We start from the raw sequence: 17,819 nt of genomic DNA, 5'->3' as shown, positions 1-17,819 counted from the left end.
CAGCATCTCTCCTTTTCTCCCTCCTCTCCAATCCCATGCCCAACAAGTTTCTCTCCAACCCACCCCCCCACCCCATGCAGCATCGAGAGCACCTCTTTAACACTTCAAACATTGAAATTCAAAGGGTCGCCAGCAGCATAAAAGAATCACTGCACTGCTGTCGGCTGACCTGGAAGCCTTCCCTCTGCTGCGGCTTTCCTCCCAGGAAATTACATCATAGTTGGGGGGGGGGGGAGGGGGAAAGATGCAGCAGAAGGAAGGCTTCTGGGTCAGCTGGCAGCAGCATTAGCAATTCTTACATGCTGCCTGCCAGCAACTCTTTAAATGAGTGCAGTTGAAGAGAGAAGGCTTCTGGTTAAGCCGGCAGCAGCGATTCTTATATGCTGCTGGCATCCCTTTTGAACGAGAGCAGCTGCAGGGGGAAGATGGATGTGGGAGCCTAGCTTGCTTTGGCATTGGCAAGGGTGCACCACTGCTGGGTGGGTCCAGACCCACCCATGGCTACACCCCTTGGAAGGAAAAGGGAGAAGCGAAAGAGAAGCACCGATCACTGTGGGGAAGTACAGAGATTTCTTCTGTCTCAACTATAAGCCAATACCCCAATTTTCTTGGGTTGGGGGGGGGGGGAGGAGTCCATTTCTGAATTGGATCTTTCCTATCTTGAGGGCTTGCTAGCAAGTATATACTTTAATGTAGTAACATAGTAAATGAAGGCAGGTAAAGACCTGCCCAATTCATCCAGCCGGTAAAGATGGCCAGAGCTGCACCCATTCCTCTGTACAGTATGTACTCCTTCGTGATTAAACAGTGGCATCAAACAGAGAAGTCAGCAATTTGCCACAATACTAACATAAAGGCAGTTTTATACAGTGCAATCTTCGAATGCACCACGGTCACATTCATGATCAATCCAACAGTCCAACAATTTTGCTATCAACATTTTATTTGCTAATGTAACAATAAGATGATCTCAGTTTGATGAAAAATGGCCACAACTGGCAGTTTGTAAAGGCCTGGTAGGTAAGATAGTAAGCGATTCCTGTAGCCCAGTATAATATATTCCCACTTCAGAGAATAGTGGATCAATGGACCTGAGACTTTGGACCCTATACACTGGATGCTTAGCCTGAAGGATGAACTGCGACTGCCACATAGTATCAATCTGCAAGAGCTTTATTATAAGATCCTTATGCAAATGTTTATACATCCCTCTAGAGCTAAGAAGATAGGTCTCCCTTCAGAGGGGACCTGTCTCAAACGTCATGCAACAGAGGCTACAAATTTGGGATTGTCCTGAAGTATAGTTGTTTTGGCAACACCTCTGGAGGCATCTACATGATCAACATGCCTGGGTTCCCACTCCACAATTTTGTCTGTTAGATGACACCTCTATGATTATAGAGGGTACCCAAGTATCTAGCCTATTTCTCCGTAAGCCCACCATAACTGCAAAGCATTGTATTTTACTTCAATGGATCCGTCCAGATCCTCCGTCACTTCAATGGCGCAATCAGATGCATGAACTCCTCACCATGGAACATATGTCTTTATAAAGGAAAGGGCCAAAGGCTAAGAAATGCTTTTTGAAAATCTGACTGCGCTATTTAAATATGAGTATGCGTGCTCGCTCAGTTTACTTGAATACTTTGGAGATCTAATTTCCTGGTACTTTCTAGTCTGGACAGATCTAGTGTTTGTATGCTGGGATACAGAGGTGGTATTGGTACAGGAGAGGGGTGTACAGGGAGGAAAGGATGGGTGGGGAGGGTTTTTTGCTCTGCATAAAACTTTTTTTTTTTTAACTGATGCATATCGTTCTTTGTTATGCTGATATGTCAAATAAAGATAAGGGTTTGAATAACAATAAGATATCTATCTCAGTGGAAGAAGAGAAGATATCACCTGAACTCACAGCATACAATAGAAATGTGACATAAATATACATACTTGATCCCGATTCATCTTTGCCATTTTCAGGAGAAGTCTGCCTGCCACTGACCTTACTTTCCAGCTACTGGAGTTGCCATCTAAGCACTGCTAAGTTTTGTTTTGATTCCCTTCTCTTTCTCTATAGGGATCGTTTGTGTTTATCCCACACATTTTTGAATTTCTTACTGTTTTTCTCTCCACCAGGAAGGCATTGCAGACATCTACCACCCTCTTCATAAAGAAGTATTTCCTGATGTTATTCCTAAGTCTACCACCCTGCAACCTAAATTCAGGTCCTCTGATTCTACTGCTTCCCTATCTGTATAAAAGATCTGTCTATTATCACCTTTCAAATATTAACATGTCTGTTTCATATGTCCCCTATCCCTCCATTCCTGTAGGGTATACATATCAGATCTTCAAGTCTGTTCTCATAAATCGTTTGGTGCCTTCATCTGGATCGCTTCAGGTCCTTTTAATGTCCTTAGTGAGATATGGCCTCCATAACTGAACATAGTACCCCAAATGAGACCTTATCAATGACTTGTAGAGGGCATTACACCTCCTTTCTTCTATTGACTATGCCTCCTCCTATACAGTCTTGTATCCTTCTATGGCCGTAGCCACATCTCATTGTTTCACTGCCTTGAGATTTCAGACACTATCACCGCAGGTCTCTCCCTTAAGCTTTGATGATCAGCCTCTCACCCACTATCTCAGACAGCATCTTGGGATTTCTATACCTCAAGTGCATCACTCTGCACTTCTTTGCATTAAGCTTTGACTGCCAGACCTTAAAACATTCTTCTAATTTTTGTAGATCACTTCATGTTGGACATTTCCTCCGGAGTGGTCCACTCTGCTGTTGTAAATCTTTATGTCATCCACAAAAGGCAAACCTTTCCTTCTAACCATTCGGCAATGTCACTCACAATTATATTAAACAGAATATAAGCCCAATCTCTGAGGCACTCCACTAATTTTCCTTTCCTCTGAGCAGAATCCTTTGTTGTCTATCAGTAAAAAGGTTTTCCAGTCCATTTCTGTCAGTAAAAAAATTTCCAATCCATTTCAGCACTTTGAGTTCTAATGTCAGTCTGCTCAGCTTATTCCTAAGCCTCCGTGAGAAGAACTGGCTCTGAATTTTATACTACTTCAAGTTACATTTTTGAAGTAATTTTGCATGTGTAATGTATATTCTTATTATTAGGATTTATTTACTGCCTTTTGAAGGAATTCACTCAAGGCAGTGTACAGTAAAAATAAATCAAACAAACAATAATTACAGTAGTAGAATTATTCAAATAACAATACAAATATGGCATAGTATACTACTTACAATGTCAACATAATACATAATAAACAATTTAATAGACAGTGTAGGGCAGTGGTTCACAAACCTGGTCCTAGAGGCACCCCAGCCAGTCTGGCCCTCAGGACATCCACAACGAACACTCATGAAAGAAACCTGCACGCAGTGGAGGCAGTGCATTAAAATCTCTGTCATGAACATTCACCGTGGACATCCTGAATATATGCATATTAATACAATTAAAACAAATTGAAATTAGAGGGGTAAGAAAATGTTAAACTGTCTAGCATTGTCCAGATCACATCAATATAATAATAATAATAAAAACAGATACGTATTTTTCAGTCACTCATTGCTAGAATGAATCTCAAGGAACATTTACTTCAAAAAGCCATGCAAGTGCAGTTGTTAGGGAATAAAAAGACTGCACTGGAACCAACTGATTCTGGCTGTTCGCAACAAAGGACCATAGTTGTCCATTCATTTGGAGGTTGGGGGCAATACTTTGCATGGTTGAAACACGGTTTCAAAGGACACTTTAAATATAACAGCTTCCATATCATTTGGCCCCATATTCTAAAAAGCATGATGGGTGCACTGCCAATTATACAGCAGTCAAGAACATGGGGGAAAAAAAGCTTTAATGCTACTTCTAGATGAACTTTTGATGACACCACACAAGCAACTTCATTTCTTAAGATAAAAGTAAAGTACGCATATTTATGTTATAAAGTTTCAGAAATACTTTATTTTGAAATGGAATCATAAATTCAACATAACAAAATGTAACAAAATAAATAAGGAAAATAATGTGTTCATACAAAAAGAACAACACATAGTAAATGCAAAACATTCATTATAGAACACAAATATGTAAACGCTTGGAGAACACAAATTTAATTTTGTTCAGAGCATACATATTTATATTTAAACAGCCTTCTATTTTCCACTCCTATTTACAGAGAAATTGAGATTCAAAACATTCACAGAAGGAAATGTTATTTTTTGTGTTTTTAGTTTAACATTATTTTTAAAATATAATATGTGTGTATATATATATTTATGATTCATTCAAAAAAGGCCAAACCAGACATCCAGAAATCTCAGCTGCTGGAGGAAATTTTATATTCATGCAAGGTGTACCTTCAATGGTTTGACAGCTCTTGATAGGACCTATAAATTCATAGGCACAAAATAGAGCAAAAACACTTAAGGCGGCCTCCAGTTTTAAAACACATTTTCCAACAGCTTCTGTAAATGGTTTGCTTCTCTTCTATGTTGGGGTGGAGAATCCAGCTTCTACCAAGCATATTCTGTATTCTTTTTTTTATTATTTAAACAAAAATACAAGATTATACAACAGTATTTTATACAATGACAATTTTTGTTTCAATAACTGGTCCAAGTACAGATAAATACGTTTTTGACTTCTGAAATTCTGCACAGTTTAAAATGTACAGAGACAAGTTTATTTTTCCTAAACATAGGGTAGCATAGGATTATTGCTGAACTGTTAAAAGATCTATTGAAATAAATGCTGAAAACTAATTTTCACCCTTAAGATACAGACCATTGAAAATTCCAGTCTATGAAAAGCTATGTTTTAGCTGAATATTTTCCAAATACAGTGTTCTGGAAATATGAGGTTATTTACTGTTGCTCTTTCACATGTTATGTTTCTAGGAAAGTAGGCTTAGAGAGGGATATCTTAGACTTGCAAAGTGAAGGGATTATCAAAAGTGCTATATTACATTTTACTTTCTATAGTCCTTATAGTACAGGCATAAGATAGAAGGAAAAGATTTGCTGTACAGTTTTAAAGAAAAGCTTACAGAAAAATTTGCATGGAAGTTATGTTTGGTAATCTGGAAACCAAGGAAAAGTACTGCATTTTAATGTCTAACTCTCTTAGAGAATTTATCCTGAAGTCTTATGTAGGGGAAACAAAAGTCATGATCACCTCAAGGAACACTAGCCCATCAATTATGTAAGCAAATTTCATATTTTAAATTGGCAACAAGGTATACAAATTGATTTGAACTAGTTTCCGGGTCCAGAGTCATGTGCTCTTTCTATTTTTTTTTCTCATATGTTTAGATCTATTTTATAGTTCTAACATTTGGGCAGCAATAAGTTCTCTCTACTTTTTTTTAATTATTCATGACAAACTTTTGAACAAAATTCAAAAGCACTAAATATATTTCAAAAAGGTGATGAAAGCAGTCATGTTACAATAAGTTAACACTATTAGCAGTTTTTTTATATACAAGAAAAGACCATTAGCTCATCATTTATATATTGATATATTCACCTACTATTTCATTCCCAGCAAATTTTAGTGCAAACATAATAGCTTTACTTGGAAAAACCCCAAGTCAATTCATATAGCAACAAAGATATAAATCACATAATAATTTGAAATCTTCAATACACAAGAATGAATGTTCGGTGAAATATATCAATGTATTCCTAAATTACTAAATATAAATGCTTATTATATAGAAACCATTAACTGTCCAATCTAAATAATGTTTAAGTCCATTTCACAGCACATTGGCACAGGAGACTTGGGATTTCATCAATGTTGTATGTTGATTTCTTGCATTTCACAGAATGGCTTAAAAAAAAAAAGTTTTTAAATAAGAAAAAAAATGGTTGTTTCATTTCCAGAATACACAACCACAAATCTGTCAAAAGTTCTTTGCTGTAATCATACTTTACTTTTTAAAGAGTTAACGAATCCTCAGGAAACCTTGGAAGAACAATTTTTTATTTTTGTATTTCTACTTTCGCAATGATGGATAAGAACACACAAAGAACTTTTGTTTCTTAAAACCCAGTTGAGGTCATTTCTTGTACCAGAACTAAATTCTAATCTGTTTGTGGTATCACAAAGCATTAGGATTCCAACTGAGGTTAAAGTACCAGGATAATTAGACTGGATAACAGATGGCTTCCATTATCAGCCCCCGGAATCTGAGAATATTTTTGAATATTCTACAGAATACTATGCAAAATAAATACCAGAGTAGTCATTTATCTGGTACGAAACAGTCAATGCAAACCCGGAAAGAAAATGTAGAAAAAAACCTTAAGTTATCAAATTGAATATAAATAGATAAGAATAATTTCCTGAAGTGTTATTAACTCTAATTGCTTGATTAAATTGATAAAATGGTCAAAACAATATTAATAAAGATAAATTAATTTAACTTTATTCCTAGTCATTTTGTGTTCAGCAGCATAAACTGTCATTCATGTATGGTAGTATTCTTCTTCTCCATCGGGTTGAACCTATTAAAATGTATACTGAAGTCAGGCTCAGATTCAACACTGTCTAATTCAGATGAGACTGAGATGACAGCAGAGTGGACAGCCCTGGCTTCCAGTTGACCATGCTCTGTCACCTGTGTGCAGGTAGTCTGGGAAGGAGGAGTGGACTTCAACTTAGGATGGGCTGGTAACACAGAACTGCTGAATCCCAAGCTGTTGAAGGCATCCAATGTTCCATCTGGGTCGATCATAGCATTGATCACTGAAAGAATCAAGTCAACAGACAACAATCAGGGGAAGAATAATTTACAGTCTCACTCTTATGCTTTTCAGCATAATACTTTAATCCAGTTCTTCTCATCCCTCTCCTGGAGGCACACCCAGGTAATCAGGTTTTCTGGATTACTCTAATGAATATGCATATGAGATCTGCATACAATGGGTCTCCAATATCTGCAAAGTTATTTCATGCTTATTCAGTATGGTAATCCTGAAAACCTGACTGGTGTACCTCTAGGAGAGGGTTGAGAAGCACTGTTTTAATCATTAATCCATCTCTTCCATGTCTAATCCAGTTACAGGTTAAGTAAAATATTTCACAGTGGAATATTCAATATGCATTCTAATATATTCTGTACACATTTCACATCATCATAACGAAAGTAAGGCAGATTGTATATACTGAGTTTATAACTTAACAATGAAAATGCAAAGTTCCCTGATTCCTTCAGAATCAAATTTAAGATTCTTATGTTAACCCATAGAGCCCTTTATTCTTGCACCCTTTTGTACTTAACCAGTCCATTGTTCCCTTACCAGTCATCTTGTCCTCTTCATTCTCAATATGAGAATCTGCTTGCTATCCCTTCACACATGAATTATTCATCTCAAAATCAATTGCTATACTAGCTTTGTTTTTCAGTTTTATCACTCTGGTCCTCCTTCCCATCTTATTATATGTTTGAATCTTCTTTTATGAAATTTAGGACAGGCCTAAAAAGGTGAAATTTGTTCTTCCTGATAATTTCCTTTCCTTGAATCCTGCTAGATCAGTCCATACTGATGGGTTCTGCTGCCCAATCAACAGACTGAGGCAGAAAACACTGATTTCCAGTGATGGTATTATAAGCGATGCAGCCTTGGAACTTGCCAGTAGATTACTGAAAAAGCTGATGCTGCAAAACAACTGTAAACAAACCACTCTACATACACCAGCCGAGGTAAGGAAGAAAAAAATTCTATATACCTCTGAAAGATCAGAGCTGAGACCACACTTCAACTCTTAAGAATAAAGATGTTGAAAGGACTTCCCCGAAGGCGATTTAGTCTTCCTGGGTGGATCCAGGTCTGGTCTATTGAGATTCAAGGAAAGAAATTACTAGGTAAGAGCAAATTCACATTCCTTATTGTCCTACTAGACTCGTACACACTGATGGGATGTACCCAAGCTTCATAGAACCAGGAGGGAAGACAAAGCCCCCACAAGTACTGCCTTCCCAAGACACAGTTCTTCCTAGCTTGGACATCCAGTCTGTGATGCTTAACAATAAGTGCCTCAACAACCATGTTGTTGCCCTACAAATATTGTCTGCAGCAACTAATCTGCTGAGAAAGAAAGGGATCCCTACATAAGAGAGCTTGCAACTCCTAGTTATGTTTCAGGGAGCAGATGGCCACCAAGAATACCACCATTAAATAAGATCCTATAGAGATGCTCAATTCAGAGGTACAAAGTAGTGCTGTCCGATTCAGTCAAAACTTTTTCAATTCGGTACGATTCGATTCTTTCAAAAAAATTGGTTTTTCGATTCAATTTGATTTAACTTGATTGAAATAGTGAGGCCCATATGCTAATATTATAACCACAGGGTAACCACCCTCCCCCCCCCCCAAAAAAAAAACAGCCAGCAGTTGAACAAAGGCAAACTTTAGTGTGAGCACGCTATGCAGTGTTACATCATGTGAAAAGTGAAGTTTGGTCAAGTCCTACATCTTCCAGTTTTTATTAAGAAAAATCATTTGTCCACTTTGGCTGGCTTCAGACAACTGCGTCTTGCAGCTATAATTTGTCCAGAAGCAGAAACATCTCTTTCTGAAGGCACAGAGGTGGCTGGCGTACACATAAACATACTGTTCTCCAGATGCAATTGTTGTGGCTTCCTCAAAAGCCTGTAAAACATAAACGAGTTTTTGGGCAAGATCATAGTCACGTTTGACAGGTGCTGCTGCTCAAAGCTTAAACCAGTGGGTTGCTTGCCCCTGAAACATGTTCAAAACAGAATAATCCATTTGTCTCTCTAAAAGGTAAACTTCTACAAAACAGATGAAGATGTGACTCCATGTGCCCCAATGAAAGGAGAATTTAATTCTACTTCCATTTAATTTCAATATATGCCATCATCTTTATAACACCAGGGTTCCCAAGGCAGATTACAACAACATTTAAGTTGAACCCATCAGGAAACAGGATATCCTCACTGAAATCTGGCCATCTGTATTGAATAGAAGAACAGTGAAGAAAATAGGCACAAACTACAGAGTTTATAATTGTTGTTTCTACAGCTACAATAATTTGTGAAGCTGTTTCAGTGATATTCAATTGTTATTTCTTTTCTCCTCCACCTTTTAAGGCATTGCCTATCCAACTGAAACAGCTTTAGACTTGTTACAGATGTGGACCAACAATAAAGAATGACAACGTGGAAGCAGCAGCTCATAGATTTGCTTGCTTTGTTTTGAGCATATGGCAATGATGGATGAGCTGGGGAGTGGACACACAGATTAACCAAATTGGCATACAGTGGACTTAGGCTCACATCCACTCCTGTCTATTAAACCTCCTTGTTTGGCTTGACAGTCAGTCCCACCCCCTGATGTCAGTTCCTGTTCCGGCTGTGCGCCAATAGAGAAACTTTCTTGCCTGTACCAACAATAGAGAGACCTTGGGCCCTGCCATGGTAAGTATCTTCTCACTACTGCTGCTTCCCTCAGCAGCTACAGTGGCTTGGGTGACAGCTGGAGGGAGGGAAGCAGCGGCCTGGATGACAGTGGGTGGGAGGGACGAATCGATTTGAATCATGAATTGGACAGCACTAGTACAAAGTGTGAACCTACCAGGTCCTAAGGGAGGGCAGATCTGTTAACTCTTCACAAGAACTTGCAAATATCCAGATGTGCTGCCACAAAACTCATTTCACTGTACCTCTAACAAGCTTGCACTGCCTCTTGAACACTGAAGGTCCAAGCCACTCTCTATCCCTCTTTGCAAGGGCCGAACGGAATGAATATTGCCTCCCTTGCAGACAAACCTCAACCTTTGCACCAGGATTCTCACACTTGCCAGACATGGACATGTGCTGCGGACATGGAGGTCCCATGCACCATTAAATGCGTAGCCACTATGCTGAAAAATAACCATTGTGAATCAATCAAGCCAAACAGATCCATTCTAAGCATTCACCACCTTCTGTGAAAGTATTTCCTGGTGTTGCTTTTAAGTTTTCCTCCTGCAGCTTTATGTCCTCTGGTTCTATAGTCTCCCCATTTTTGGTTTCAAGATATGGAAAAAATGTTCAGTCAATGAGAATAGTCTGATAACACAAAACATAAGATGAGATAACATAAGATAACATAGGCAGAACCCTGCTAAGTAGCCATGGATGCCAGAGATGAATCAATGCTAACAGGGCAAGACTCCTTCCTGTCTGTAGAACCATGTCACTTTACAGTTTTGCCACATCAGCATCAGGCTGAAGACAGTGATCTAAAGGGGACTTGTGTGAGCTCCTGCCCAAGGCATTAACTCCAGTATGGCTGACATGAACCCTAATAATTGGATATAATCTTAGGCTCTGGGAGATAGCTGGAAAAAAAAAGGCTTCAATCTGCAAGAGTGCCTGTTCATTCTGTCCCTGATCTCAGTATCGAACATTGTGCCCAAATATTCTAGGGCAGTGGTTCTCAACCCAGTCCTCAGGGCATATCTAGCCAGTCAGTTTTTCAAGATATTCACAATGAAAATGTATGAGAGAGATTTGCATGCATTACTTCCTTTGTGTATAAATCTATATAATGTATATTCATTCTGAATATCTTGAAAACCTGACTGGTTATATGTGCCCTGAGGACAAGGTTGAGAACCACTACTCTAGAGACCAAGAGGGAAACAAATTGTTCCTTGAATTGTTCATTATCTAACTCAGGTCCTCTGAAACCTGAATCACACTGTGAGAAGCCGCCCAAGCATCCTCTGACTTGGCACATGTCAGCCAATCATCCAGTTATGGATTAACTCCAATTCCCTCTTTGTGTAAAAAGGCTGTCACTTCTACCATCGTTTTCTAAAATGTTTTCGGAGCCACAGCCAGGCCAAAGGGCAGGGCACTTAACTGAAAGCCCAGAACCCAAAACCAGAGAAACTGTTGCTGAAACTCTTGTATCTGTATGTTCAGATAAGTGTCAGACAAGTCTAAGTGTCACGTTTGTGACCGTTTCCTTGTCTGTGCTCACCTCGCCCCTCTGGTGGCCAGACCTGGTGGCTGCAATGGACTGTCTGTTTACTGATACCCATTCTAGACTTCAGCCCAGTTCAGTCCAGATCTTCCGGGCTGCCAGAATTGCTTTCCTTGTTTGTACCTGAACAGCACCCGTAGTTGCCTTGTGATTGCTGCAGCTGAGCTTTAGCAGCTGATGGACTTTATTAATCACTTAGAAACTTCTGTGTTTGCCTTTGCATCGTCTAAGGTCCCTGGTATGTGGGTGTGCTCTGTGCACTTCTGCCTAGTCCAGTTTTATTCTGAGTTTCTTGCCTGATTCTAGTTTGTGTGTAGTTAGCTTTGGTTTTATTGCTTAGTTCCTAGTCTTGTTTCTGGTTTGCATTCCCTTGTCTTGTGTCTGTGTTTCTGTCTTAGTGGCTGCCTGGCAGCTTTTAGTCCTGACTCTGTTGTGTGTTTCCTGCTGTATCCAGTTCCTGCCCATTCCGGTAAGCCTGCCACCTGCACCCAGGGGCTCAACTCCTGGGGAAGGGTGGTCAAGTGCAGGTGAAGCCTTGCTCCAGTCCTGTGTTCCAGTCCAAGTATTCTTGTCCAGTGTGTTCCTGCTTTGTGTGTGTGTTAGCCCAGTGCTGGTTGGGGTGGTTTTGCCTACCATTGCCGCTCCTTGGCAGCGGCCCAAGGGCTCACAAACCTAGTTGCTGCTTTGAGACCTGACACTAAGAAAGTTAGAAACCTGCCCTTCCTGACTGCTGCTATAATGGATTGCAATGTCTCTATAATGAACTGGGAGACACCTGCACAATCACAAGCATTTATATCTTCCTTATTCCCAAGAAATTTGGTTCAAAGTGACTTACAACAAAAGTGAAATTATACAAAAACTAAACAAAACCTCCAGAGTGACCTTGACCCCTTTAGGTCCAAAATGTGGCAGAATGAACCCCCTTTAGTCCAGTGTACATTGTTGCATATGCCTAGTAGCACTATAGAAATGATAAGTAGTAGTAGTAGTAGTAGTACTTTAGGACCACAAAATAAATGGAATAGCACCCTCTTCTGCACTCCTCTGGAAGGACTGAACAATGGCCCTCAACTGTAATAACCATTGAAAGGGTTTCTTCCACAGCTGTCCTATTTAGCACTGATCCACAGGAAGACTTCATAAAGGGGAATGGGACTTGATATACCGCCTTTCTGTGGTATTTTGCAACTACATTCAAAGCGGTTTACATATATACAGGTACTTATTTTGTACCTGGGGCAATGCAGGGTTAAGTGACTTGCCCACAGTCACAAGAAGCTGCAGTGGGAATCGAACCCAGTTCCCCAGGATCAAAGTCCGCTGCACTAACCACTAGGCTACTCCTCCATTGGAAATGGGTTATGTAAACTCTGGAGCAGGTGTGGACAACTACGGGCCTCAAGAGCCACAACCCAGTCAGATTTTCAATATTTCCACAATGAATATTTATGAGAGCTATCTGCATACAATGGAAGCAGTACATGCAAATTAATTAAAAGAACGTTCAATGTGGAAATCTTGAACACTTTAATGGATTGCCCTGGAAGACCAGGGTTACCCATCCCTGCTCTAGAGTATAGTCCTGTTCGATCACCTCCAGCACCCATTGATCTGAAGTGATACAGACCTATTCCAAGTAAAAAAGAGGGAGTTCTCCTACCAGTTGGCCCTTGGGTGGCTCTGTGACCCCTCATTGGGTTCTTTTGCCCTCTGTTATCCTGGGATTTGCTGGCTCCCACAGAAAGGGTGGTGGAGGTGTGGAATGGCTTCCCGGTGGAGGTGGTGGAGTTGAGGACTGTTCCACAATTTAAAATGGCATGGGATAAGCATGTGGGATCGCTTAGGAACAGGAAGAATTAGGGGTTACAGAGGATGGGCAGACTGGATGGGTCATATGGCCTTTATCTGCCGTCATGTTTCTATGTTAACCTGCTGAGAAAAGAAAGTGCAGGGCAAGTGTTGGAAATAAACTTAATCCATCAGATGAGACATGCTTGCTGATCCCTTAATGGAGCACGATCAGTCTTCGAGAAGCCTCTAAGGCCTCGACTCACCCAAATCCTTGATGAGTTTCTTGAGATCCTCATCAAAAACGAGCTTGCTCCTAAAGAGAAACTTGTTAAGGCATGTTTTAGAGGCCGAACTAGCTATAGCCATCTCTACCACCACCACCACCACCACCGACAGCGTGTTCCTGGAACTAATCTGGACCAGGTCATACAAGGCATCCACTATAAAGACAGTATCTGATTTTAGCTGCACCATACCCTGGCTCTCTGGGGGTTACTGAATCCATTAAAGAAGTGCATAGGTAATATAGTCCCTGCTTATTGCCATTTGGACCACAAAGTCATGGTCACAAAAGCTTGTTCAACACACTTCCACTTTTCTATCTTGTGAATCACTGAAGGCGAAGCCTCCTTTCACCAAAATAGCAATTTTCTTGGTTACCACTGTCATAGAGGCATCTGTTTGAGAAAGGTGAAACAGCTTTTCAAAATTATCATGAGGTAGTAGTAAAGTTTTGTCATGAACCTGTTGCTGCATCCACTGCCTTCTGGGACCACTGCTGCCTATCGGGACTCTTATCCTACCAGGGCTGGGACACACAGGTTATTGTCCTGGACCAAAGGTTCTTCCTCAGGAAAACATTCACAGACTAATCCCTAAGAACTCACATCGGGTACTGGAGCTTGACCTAGGGTCACAGGCTTTAGCCTGCAACTCTAGGAGCTAGATAATCAAAAAAACTCCAGCTGCACCAGATCAAGCTGCAACCTATGCTGGAGGCAGAGAATACTGGCAGGTTTCAGGGCTGTATAATTCCTTATACTTCTGTTGCACTGGAAATCAGTGTTTTCTGCTTCATTTGCTAGTTGGGGAGCACAACCCACCAGTCTAGACTGGACTAGCATGATAACAAGGAATGCTCATTTTCACTCAGGCCTATAATCTATGGGACAGGGAGGGGTCTTCAGGGATGACTACCACACCAGTGCATGTGAGTTATCCCTTTCTTTACAGACCTCTTTGACTTTGTCCCACCGCCCTTCCCCTATGAATTCTTTCCTTCCCTATGATTATACCTCTTTTTTTTTTACCTATGTATGTGCCACTTTTTGTTTTATGTTATACACATACTCTTTTTTTTATTGAATACAACTTTGTTGTGATACCTTGAAAAAGTGACATAGAAAAACTATATAAGTAACTAAAATAAAACAAAAAATATTTGAAAAAATGCTTTGTCGTGGAGTGCAATAGAAATATTTACCACTCTACAGCCTTACAGTACAAGTATATACAATATTACAGACTAATGAAATGATTGCATATACAGTGCAATAAATAAAAAACTGTGAAGGAGAGAAAAGTAAAACATGTGGATAGTATAAACAAAAAGAGAAGCTTCCAATTTTGGCAAATCCCTTCCTCTCTTGCTGCGAGGTCTTAAGTAATTATTTTAAGTTTTAAACTACTAGAGGATACAAAGAGGAGCACTTTCAAAAGAATGTCCAAGTCAGAATTGGGACAGCCTGCTCATAACGCCCAAAACACACCCTGCCCATCTGACTGCTATTTTAAAACAAGAAAAATGTCAGGGTTTCCTTTCAAAAAAAAAAAAAGGTGAGAACGTTCAAAATGAACAGTCATTTTCCAAAATAAAATGTCCAAATTATGAATGCCAAAAAATCTATGTTACAAACTGCCATACATCTTGGCCAAACAATATGAACTGATTACAAGTTCAGCATGTGGTATTGTAATATAATTTGTGATACCATTGTATTCTGCCAGGGATTCAGGTTAAACATAAGAAAATGGCTTTAAAAAAGTAATTTCAAAATGAGCTATCAAAAATTGATTGAGGGTACTTTCAACTAATTTATGTTATACTGATGTTATAGCTTTTCTCAGTTCCTGCCTCTTCCCCAAAAACGATCATTTAGAAGCCTATGCACGACAATTTATCAGGAAGGCTAAGGGCTTTACAATTTTATTTGGGTGGGGAGGAGGGCTTGGGTAACCTTGATGTAGGGGTGGAGTTCACTTGATGGTGTTCGGGTTTTATCATGAGGTCAGAATAATTTTGATGGCATGGGGAGAAAAGGAGATTAACTTTTCCATGCTAACTGGGCCTTTCACCTTGGGCCAGTTAACATGGTACATTTTGACCTCCACTACTGATTACGTTTGAAGAATATATCTTTCAAACAACCTTAAAAGGTACAAAATCATATTAAAAAATTTTTTTGTGTGTGCAACTATATATTTATATATAAATATCACTAAAACCCTTTTCCTTACACACACTTTTCTGCTTACCTCCTACAGTTGATTCAATTTAGGAGGCATGATAAGTGATGTCTTGCCATATATGTAATAATTTTACCAGCATGAATGCTGAAACTTTATTTAGAATTTTAATGCACAGGGTCGTCTTTCATAATTTAACACTATTGTATCAGAGTGTAACACAATCTAAAGCTTTTCCTTGTATTAGTCAATGCTAATAACTAGAGGTGGGCAATGATCAAAAGATTTAATCGCAATGGATTGTGCAATTAAAATTTTATTTGCTCCGTTAATCATGGCATGCATTTTGGGCACATGCTTTTACAATTTTTTGACACAATTACCCTTTTGAACATATACTCAGCATGGTCGATTATCATTCACAACATGCTATTCAATTAGGGGTGGGCAACGATTAAAAAAAACAAAATTGTATTAAAATTTTTAATCATAGGATTAGCCGTACCTCTGGGCTGGATGGCTTGGTACAAGTCAATTCCCACTGCATGGAAATTTTTTAAACCTGCTGAATATAATGAAAAGTTGCATACACATAATTCCTTCCCACAGCACATTGCTCCCCTCCCCTCCATACAGGTACCTACCTTTCTCCTTTCCTGCTTCATCCTTCTCCTGCACATACACCCAAGTGTCTCCCCTTCTGCTATTAAACCTCTTATGCCTGACACACAGACGCCCATTTCCTTCCCCTCCTGCCGCTAACCCCCCCTTCACATTTATCTGGCTCTTCATAGGGTCTCCAGCAGTGATTCCTGCATGCTATTTGCAACTGATGCCGATGCCTTCCCTCTGCTACATTATGGCAAGGTGAAATAGGATAGGCAGGAGAGAGAAAGCAATGCTGGACAACAGACAGGACTTAAAAAATTTGATCATGATTAGAAAAATGTAATCACAGCTAATTATTTTTTAAATTAATCGCATTAATAGTGCACTAAATGCCCACCCCTAGTAATAACAAATTCTGATAGAAAGAAATGTACTACCGACGCCAATATACAGTTCATAGACATGGCAGGAATTTGGTCAAACCCCCTTATATGGTACATTCAGGACACAGAGAGTAAACAAATCATACCAGTAAAATTATAGAAAAATACTTAAAAAAAGGTTTCCACATTTTTATTCAGTCTCTGTGCTCAGCAGAATGAAGTTGCAATGCTGAGGGATCGATTCCAGAAAATTAACAGTTAAGGAAATGTTCATACCTTGCAGCTGCTTTTCAACTCGTTTCAACTCCTGCAAGATGGACAATATTTCCTGAAATGAACAAAAAAACATGCTTTGCATTAATTTTCATTGGGCTTAGTAAAGGGGCCTCTAGATGCATCAATTACAACACACTGTAAATGACGGCAGATAAAGACCAGCATGGCCCATCCAGTATCCCCAGAAAGGTAGTCAGGGTTGTAAATGCAATGCTGTGTACCCCCTCCCCCCCCCCAATTGTCTTTAGGGGTGTAACTGATGCCTGATGCAGTCTACCACCCATTTTGCCTCTTTTTTTTTTTCAAGTGTAAGTTTTACCATAAATGGAAATGCTCAATGCTTTTATTCCATTTTCATGCTGCCATCTAAATTCCTTACAACACCCAATGCTTTGACCTATCTCATACCTCTCCTAATCTCTGAGCACTGGCTCCCTATATCTGCGACTATTAAATTCAAGATTCTGCTCATGGTTTATAAGGGACTGCATCCTTCTGCCCCAGATTATCTCTTGAACCTTCTCATTCATACATCCTATCTTGTCATCTGCAATCCTCTTAGCTAGCTTTACTCTCTCTTCCTCCTCAATCTCACCTTTTCCTTGATATATCTCATGACATTGACCTTCTGTCATATTGGACTGTGCCTCTGGAATGCCCTACCACCTGAACTGACACATGAATCTGTTTTAGTCGCATTAACACGACTTAGGGCTCTAACACCGCTTGATGAACTCCCCACTTAGTGTTTGGAAAATGTATATAAGCGTTATTAGGGCAATTTTTGGAAACTGAGCTATGAAAAAGTGGGAAGACTTAAACAATCAAGATTATTGGTTTCTTATTAATTTCTTGAATTTCTACATTTTAATGCACTTTTTTATTTCTGAATATTTCCAAGTGTGACGCTATACATTTTCCCAACCCCAGATGTTCAACATCTTCACCGCCTTCTATCGTGTACCAGACTAGCCTTTTAAAATTCCATCAAAATTCTGGGTGTGACCTTTGATTTCGAACTTATTTAAAAATCATATATATTAATCCTGCTCTCATTTTTTTCTTCACACAGGATTCATACAACTAAAACCTTCCTTGCCTCTTCCCCACATCTGCACTTTAATCTTGGTTCTTGAGATTTTTCATCTGGATTATTGTAACTCTCTTTACTCAGATATGCTACTTTAATCTCTTAAGCGTTTGCAACTTATACACTCTATCACAGCAAAACATCTTCACAATTCCCCTCTCTTTGATCACGTTAC

The sequence above is a fragment of the Microcaecilia unicolor genome, chromosome 3 (assembly GCF_901765095.1).
Source record: "Microcaecilia unicolor chromosome 3, aMicUni1.1, whole genome shotgun sequence".
Classification (NCBI taxonomy): Eukaryota; Metazoa; Chordata; class Amphibia; order Gymnophiona; family Siphonopidae; genus Microcaecilia; species Microcaecilia unicolor.
This window is presented reverse-complemented; position numbering follows the sequence as displayed.